The sequence below is a fragment of the Parus major genome, chromosome 18 (assembly GCF_001522545.3).
Source record: "Parus major isolate Abel chromosome 18, Parus_major1.1, whole genome shotgun sequence".
Taxonomy (NCBI): domain Eukaryota; kingdom Metazoa; phylum Chordata; class Aves; order Passeriformes; family Paridae; genus Parus; species Parus major.
Window position 1 is genome coordinate 2,363,340 of NC_031786.1, and position 6,174 is coordinate 2,369,513.

A 6,174-nucleotide genomic window follows, 5' to 3' on the forward strand; every position below is an offset into this window, starting at 1 on the left:
ACAGACCTTGGTTTTCTTTGGCCTCATTGTGAGAAATTCATTTCATGTTCCAAATGCAAATCCTCTCAAGAATTCTCAGGACGCTAAGGAAGAATCCAGAAAAATTAACAAAAAGAGGGGAGGGGGGTATTGTTGAATTATTTTTTGTTTTAATTTGAGAAATAACTGGCTTGCAATCTGCTGTTTGTTTCCTTCTTAGGAGAGAACAGAAGCCTCCTGCCCACATCATGTCGAGGGCTCCACATTTCACACAAGGATTTCCCTTTTCTCCAAGTGAAACAGAGTTTGTGCCTTTTTTTGTTTGTTTGTTTGTTTTCCACGCGGAAGTGATTCCGCACAAAGGCTTTCCCCGGAAAATGATGGGAGACTTTTCCTTGGCTTTCCTGGAAGCGACGAATCACCTCGCTCCCTTTTTAGGGGTCCCGGCGGAGGAGGGCGCGACCCGGTGCGACATTCGCGCTCGGGCTGTGCCACCTCCTGGTGACAGCGGGCGGTGCATCCCGGCATCCCTGCATCCCTGCATCCCTGTATCCCTGCGTCTCTGCATCCTGCATCCCTGCAACCCTGCATTCCTGCATCCCTGCATCCCGGCATCCCTGCATCCCTGTATCCCGGCATCCCTGCATCCCTGTATCCCTGCGTCTCTGCATCCTGCATCCCTGCATCCCGGCATCCCTGTATCCCTGCGTCTCTGCATCCTGCATCCCTGCATCCCGGCATCCCTGCATCCCTCCATCCCTGTATCCCTTCCTGCATCCCTGCATCCCTGCATCCCGGCATCCCTGTATCCCTGCGTCTCTGCATCCTGCATCCCTGCATCCCTGCATCCCGGCATCCCTGCATCCCGGCATCCCTGCATCCCTCCATCCCTGCATCCCTCCATCCCTGTATCCCTTCCTGCATCCCTGCATCCCTGCATCCCTGCATCCCTGCATCCCGGCATCCTGCATCCCTGTATCCCTGCATCCCGGCATCCCTGCATCCATTCATCCCTGCATCCCCCCATCCCTGCCCAAAACCCAGCCACCTGCAGGTGTGCCTCTCCAGGATTTTCTGGTTTTGTCACCCAGCTGAGCCCAGCTGTTGCTCCCCAGGCCTTTGTTCTGCAGCTCAGCACTGGTGCTTTGAGCCCAGGCCAGTGGAAGGAGGAGGTCAAGCAGCTGCTCCCCAGGGCTCTGGATGTGGCTGGTGGCCACGGGAGAGCAGCAGCCACCACCAGCAGGGACATTCCCTTCTTCAACCTGCCCGTGGTGAAGCTCTGACCTCATCAGTGGCATCAGAGTTTTGGGGGAAGATGAGTCCTGGGATTCCCTTTGCCCAAAGAGACATCTCAATATCAATTATATCCACTTGATACAGAAGGGAGAGGAAAATAAATAAAATAAATAAAAAATAACAGGCGTTCTTCCAATATATCCCTGTCTCTCCTCCAGTGCCAGCTTCCTTGGAATACTGCTATGCCCATAGCCAAGGGGTTTGGAATTAGGTGATTTTTACCCAAACCCAAGCCATTCTATGATTCTGTATCATGGGAAGGTATCCCAGCCCTTCCTGCTGCAGTTTGGGATTATGGCTATCTGCAGCCTTTAATCCCTGCTCAGCTGAGGAGAGAGGTTCTGGTCAGTGGTGCCTCCATGCTGCCAAATCAGACTCTCATTTTTTGCAGCCACAACTCTCCTCCCAGTCCCACACTGAGCTCCATAAATCTGTGTCTCCTTTCCCCTCGGAGGGGCTGAGGATGCTCCCAGTTCAGGGCAAGAAGGAGCAGTTAATTGGCAGGGAAAGAATGACAAAGTGTGGGCACAGTTCCAAAACCAGGATTTATTTAGGAAGATTTTCTGGTTATTATCTGCTTAGGAACAGAGGATTTGTCAGAACAGATCAGAGCATTTTCATCAGATCTGGCATCCTGCATGGAGTGGTGATAGTGAGAGGAGGCTCCTGGGGGAAAGGAGGATTCTCTCAGAAGTGCAGGTGCTTGATGCTGCTGGAAAGGGGGAAAGAGACAAGGCTGGGGTAAAACCAGAACCAGCAGCAAGGTCCTGTCCCTGTCACCTGTCACCAGCACAGGCACCTTCAGCCTGAGCCAGCAGAAGTGGAGGGGAGGCTCCCCTGCTGCAGGATGGTGAGATCTGGCCATGGGCTCCAGCATGTTAAAATAAACACAAATCCTTCCCCAATTCAGCCCCAGCTCCAGCCACATCCCCCTGGCTCAGCCACAAGGACTCCTCTGTGTTACATCTGGGGATACAGAGCACAAAACCCCCCAAGAAGTTTCTTAGCTCCACCAAGAAACACATTTTGGATACTGACACTGGCATTCCAGTAACAACAACGTCATCCTGGGCCATGGAGTGCTTGGGAAATGTTTGGTTTATGAGGCAGGGCTGGAGCTGCTGCAAAAACAATCCCTGTTCTTAAAAAGAAAACATTCTCTTGTAAACAAGTGTGAAAAAAGCCCAGGTGTGTTTATCCAAAGGAAAGGGGATGGGGAGATGCCCTTTCCAGTGCAGGATGAGGTTCTGGAAGGGCAGTGGAGATGAAGAGCTCCGTGGCAGAGGGGAGAGCGTGGGCTGGGCAGGGCTGGGAGCACTGGAGCCGTGGTGGCCTCAGCTCCTCGGTGCTGCCCTCGTTCATAAATAGAAAGCAGCGAGTTATAATTAGAGTTCATCGAGTGGGGCTGGAAGGACGACAGGGAACCTCTCCAAAAGAGCAGTGTCCAGTTCAAGCACAGCCCCTGGGTCGTGTCTGGAGCAGAGCACCCTGAGAAGTGTCTCAGCCCACGGAGACAGCCCTGGGAATCAGGGGTTTCACCTCTGCTCCACGGCTGGGGCGGGGCAGGAGCACCCCAAGGATGCTCTGTTCTCACCCCACTGTGTTTCCTGGTCAGGCCATCAACACAGCAGCTTTGCCTTGGGTGTTTTATCCCCAGCACCTTCCCCAGGACTGGGAGGACACAGCCAGCTCCTGGCACCCTGTCCTGATGCACATGAGGAAGCTGCTTCCCACACTGGCTGTGGGGAGACCTCTCCATCACCTCTTCAAGCTGCCCCAAGACCTCTGGATGGGCACAGAAAGAGGAGGATGTGCTGGAACCCTCCCTGGACTGAAACCCAGCCTGGAAAGCCCCGAAGGTGGCTCAGGTTTCTTGGCTCCAGCAGGAGGAACACACCAGGTGTGTCAGGATGGCTTCTGAGTGTGTGTCCTGTGTTGTCCCATGTCCCTGCCACCCTCCAAGCCTCTCCCAGAGAGCAGCACTCAGGCTGTGCCTGGGGGCTTCCAGTCATTTATCTTAAACCTGTGGATTTTGGGCCATTTCTGCTAAACTCATGGAGATTGGAATCCCTTCCAATGGCATTAACTCCTGCAAGAAGCACCTGAGCACATCGAAGGTTACCTTACCCTGCCTAAGCTCCTCTCTACTCCCTGATTTTACAGCTCCTGCTTTAAAATCTTATATTTATTGCCTGCCTTTCTGTTGGAAGCCACATTTTTATTTATTTTTTTTTATCATCTATACATTCTACCTTCTAAAATGCATCCCTTAATTCACAAAACTGCACCCAGCAATGCCCAGAGATCCAGGACTGGAAGCATTTCCCTGGGGAATGTCCTCTACAGAGCCAGCAGGGTCAGAGGGAAAGGAAAAAGAGCACACACACGTGATCAATATTTTTTTTTAATAGAATTTGAAAGCAAAACATGAGAAGCCAGATAGATCTGGTTTTAATTTCAAATGGGGGGAAAAAATATGGCTATTAATATACGGTAATGTTACTCTGCTGGAAGAACAAAGTGTAGATAAAACCTGCAGGCTTAATGAGGCTCAGGAAAAATCAAATTGAAAGCAAATCTTTGAAAATCTCTAGGTAATCTGTGTTCCATTTATCATACTTTGGCAATCAAAAAGTAAAACCAGGCTTAACATAATGAGGAAAATCAAACAGGGGTTTTTTCCCTCCTGCTGCTCTAAAATCCCAGAATATCATCATCACAGAAAAGGGAAAAAAAAAAGAAAAGAAGGAACTTCTGCCTTCCTGCTGGAGCACAGAGAATTTAATTGCAAAGGTTTCTTCCTGTGTGTCTGAGAAGATGATGCAAGACTGGAATTTTTTAATGACAATATTTAAGCTCTCCTTGGTGACACAGGGCTAAAGCAGCGCTCCTGTCCTGGGCTGGCAGATGGGAAGGTAACAACGGTTTGTAACAAGCTGAAAATGGGAAAAAGCCAAAAAAAACCCAACTTCTCTTGGCATTTCCACCTGGCCAGGTCAGCAGCACAGAACTGGCCCCAGCCAGGCCTGGGAGATGTTGAGGACACTGGTGAGGAAAAGCTTTGGTGACTCCAGAGCCACTGGGATTGTGTCAGACACCCCTGGGAGAGCCTGGCAGTGCCCCCCTGCCCTGGCATTTTTGGGGTACACAGGGGTGGAGCCCAAGGCAGCAGAGCCAGGCCTCATCCCCAGCCCTGGACATCTCTGCCTGTCCTGGCTGTGAACACAGAAGGGAAGCTGATATTTGGGAATCTGGCCTGCAAAGGGCCCAGATGGAACCACTGCACTGAGATGGGTTCTCCATCCAGCCTGCTGCTCCTACAGAGCTGGAGCTGGCCAGCACTCAGATCCAGACAAGATGTTTTTTCCCCCAGGTGCCCCTTTTCCCTCCCACTGGACCTCCAGGATCTGAACTGTGGGTGCTGAACAGACCCACAGTAACATCCCCCCCATCTGCACCCCCTCCCCACTGCTGTGTGCCACCCTTTAACCCCCACAGGACACACAGGGTCCTGCAGACACCGTGGAACCCTGGGCTTGGGGTCACAGCTCCTCCTGCCACCTGAGGGAGGGATGTTGAGGCAGGACATGATGCCATCCATGGCTTTTCTGTGGCCACAATGCCACGGGTCAGGCAGGTCCCTCTAAAGCTGGACACAAATCTCTGGGTGACCTCTCCAGCTGCTGCTCCAGCTTTTTCCTCACCAGTTCCTGCTGCTTTCCTGGGAGAATCCTCATCATTTATCCCACTCAGCTCCTGCCCAATCCACCCAACAGCCCAGGAGGTTAAACCCACAATTCTGTGATGGCTGCAAGCACCACCTGATTAAAGCACATAAAAAAAAATAATAAAACAGGGATATAAAACTGCCAGTTGCCCAGAGAATCAAATTAAATTAGCTCAGCTCAGCCTTGCCCATCTTTCCTTGGTAATAAAACCACTCACTCTGCAGATATGGCATTTCAGGTGTGTAGGAAAGCAAGTTCTTGAGCTCATGTGGGGCAGTGGGAGAGCTCAGCCTGCTGAGGGATGTCCTGGCTTCTCTTTTATCAGTAACTGCTGCTTATATGACCCAAAAATAAAATTACATCTCTGCACAGAGGGACAGGCAACAGGTGTGGATCACAACCATTGCTGGAGCTGTGGTGGCCTCATCCAGCAGCCAAAAATCTTCTCCTTCCTGTCCAGAGGGAAGTTTCTCTTGTGCCTGTGCACATCATCCTCACCTTCCTCCTCCCCTTGCACCTCGCAGGGCTGGGGGAGACCCAGAGCAGCTGCCAGGGGTTAATGAGCAAAATATCCTGAGTGAGCCAGGCTGGATAATGAACATCCCTCCCACAGGTGAAGAGCTGGGATGAGAATGTTCCCTGCTCCAGTGGTGCTGGGATGTGACAGCCCACCAAGGAGGGAGACAATCACCTCTCCTCAGCTGGATCACAGTCCCAGCCAAGTTCATCTGCATTAATCTCACACTCATTAGAATCAGTTGTTCTGTTTCTAATTCAACCAGCGCTGCCAAGATCAAGAATTAAAAATTGATGAGCCAATGTCCCTGGGAAAAAAATGAAAGAATAGGAGAAAAAAAAAGTTCATCATCCAGAGCAGCAGGGATTTTAAAATAATCATGAAAAACGTCTGGCTGCTCCTTTGGGCTTGACACTTCCATGAGGGGTGGGAAAATGTACAAAAACTGAAGATGTTACACAACCATGGGAGTCCAGAGGATGGAGCTTCCTGGGGGCAGCCCCAAAAATGGCCTCACTTATGGGGAAAACCCAAATTCTGAGCCCCAGGTGAGGGACGAGCTCCTCTAGCTCCTCTACCCCTGCCTCAGGACATGTGTCACTGCTGAGGTGACAGCAGCCAGGAGCTCTCATGAGGATGGAATAGCACCCAGGA